This window comes from Aplysia californica, unplaced genomic scaffold (genome assembly GCF_000002075.1).
Source record: "Aplysia californica isolate F4 #8 unplaced genomic scaffold, AplCal3.0 scaffold00785, whole genome shotgun sequence".
In the NCBI taxonomy this organism is placed as follows: Eukaryota; Metazoa; Mollusca; class Gastropoda; order Aplysiida; family Aplysiidae; genus Aplysia; species Aplysia californica.
The window spans coordinates 9,119-11,387 of NW_004798055.1; positions in this window are offsets into that span (position 1 = coordinate 9,119).

Genomic DNA, 2,269 nt, shown 5'->3' on the forward strand with positions numbered 1-2,269 from the left:
GTGATGACGGGACAATTTGCTGTTTACCATGGCCGCAGTATTACACACATCATCATCACCACCACCATCATCCTCTTCATTTCATCATCAGCCTTTTTCATCCCGTACCGGAGTATAGTATAGGCCACCATGAAGAGCTCTCCGTGTACTTCTGCTTTGGGCTTTATTCTCCACCTCTATCCAGTTGCATCCCATCTATTTTAAGCCTGAATTTAAGTCCCTCCCCAAGGCACATGTAGGCCCTCATTTCTTTTTGGGTCCTTTTGGATTCCAACTAAAGGCTTGGTTAGTAAATGTGAAGCCTGCAGACAAAACTTAAATGAGTTACTTCTCTGATTCGAGCCCTATGGGAAATAGATGCATCACACTTATAGGTGAAGTTTTTACAATTTATAAGTATGAAATATTAAAGGGCACGTTATACTTGAAGAATATGACGTCAATAGAAAATCTACAAAATGATACTAGTGTCTATTTTTGGCCAATATCTCTATAATTTGTGCATTGTGAGAAGAAACTCATTTCGTCAGCACGCCCCACAAACGTTTGTTATTTTCGATTTTCTCAAGATGTGTCCTATCCACTCCCATTTATCATTCTGATTTCTAAATCAACTTTCGGTCAATTTGTTAGCTCACGAAGCTGTTCATTTCTTATTGAGTGGTGCGATAGCACATTTGTTGGAAAAAATAAAAATGATGTCACTTCGAGAGGAAACTTGTTCAAGAGTCAGGTCTGGAGCAGACACTGATGATCATGGTACTGTACCCCACTCCTTCATGTTGCCAGTCCTCCTAATCAGCTTAGTTTTTCTGTACTGTTTGACATGAGGCTGTTCCAGCCATCTGTGCATGCTGTTCTCTGTCTTCCTCTGCTCTTTTCCCCCTCTATCTTTCATCATAGTAAGTTTCTCAAGTCCACATTTCGTTCTATTTATGTGGCCAAAGAATCTAAAATTGTCTCTTCTTGGTGGTCTAATTAGAGACCTTTCAAATAGCGCAGCTGTGTTTGTTTTTCTCCCTGTCCATGAGATTATAGACATTCTCATTAGGTACCACATTGCGGCGTTTCTTTAGACATTGCAATCATCATATTTTAATCTCTGTGCCACTTTTGGCATCTGGTGCATTGTTCTCAAACAAGATAACTAAAACCGTTGACCCGTTTTATTCTGTCGTTCCTACATGGCGTTTTAGTTTTATCGGCCGACGCCGACTGTTATATATAAAAAGTGTCAAAGCATCACAGACTTAATCATCCTTCACAGACATGAGCGATGTGCCTGTTCCACTAGAGATGTTGACCTATATTTAGTAGTAACAGTAGCTGTTGATAATCAGATATACATGATACACGAACTGATGATAGTCGTCGGCGGTAGCGGGCTCTGACTTTCGTGACGCTCGTCTTGGGTAGCTGACTTCATAAGCCACGTTTTCTGTATATATGGATTAGTTGTCTCATACATCTATCGGTTACGACCTTTGTATTGTAAATACCACTTACCATTTAACCCCCCCCCCTCTTTTCCGGTCATCCACCCCATGGTATTTGGAACAGGAGCATATGGCAGAGTGTATTATACTGTAAACAGTTTCGGGCTGCTCCTGCTGTTGTTATTGCTGTGGGGCTGCTGCTGCTGCTGCAGTTGTTGTTGTTGTTGTTGTTGTCGAGATTGCTGCTACTTTTTTTCGAAAGAGTTTTACGGCATTTGTAACACAATAAGGTCATATAAGTGCCGAGGAATAGATTCTGTGTAACAAGAGAGTAACACACACAAAAAAGGAGGAGAGACATGGTTTAAAGACGATAGATGCTTGATAGGAAAGAAGGAGCAAACCACACCAGAGCACCCGCCAACCACCCACTCGCTGCTACTGCTGCAGTAGTTCTGACGTTGTTGAATGATTGCTACTGTGGTTGTACTATTATTGTTATTATTATTGTTGCCGTTGATATGGTAGCTGCTGTTGCTGTTAGTGTTATTGTTAGAGAACAATCGAAGGTGACTAGTTTTATTTTAAGCTTTCGTACGAGTTTTATGGTACTTGAAACACAATTAGATTATATGAGTGAGAAGATTAGAAGTGTTACTAGACAATAACAGACCGGCACAAAGAAGAGAAAAAAAAGAAGAGGGATAAGGATGGTAGATGTTTGATAGGAAAGAAGGATTAAACCACACCAACGCACTTGCTAACCATCCAGGAAGAAACAGACAGACAGACAGACAGACAGACAGACAGACAGACAGACAGACAGACAGACA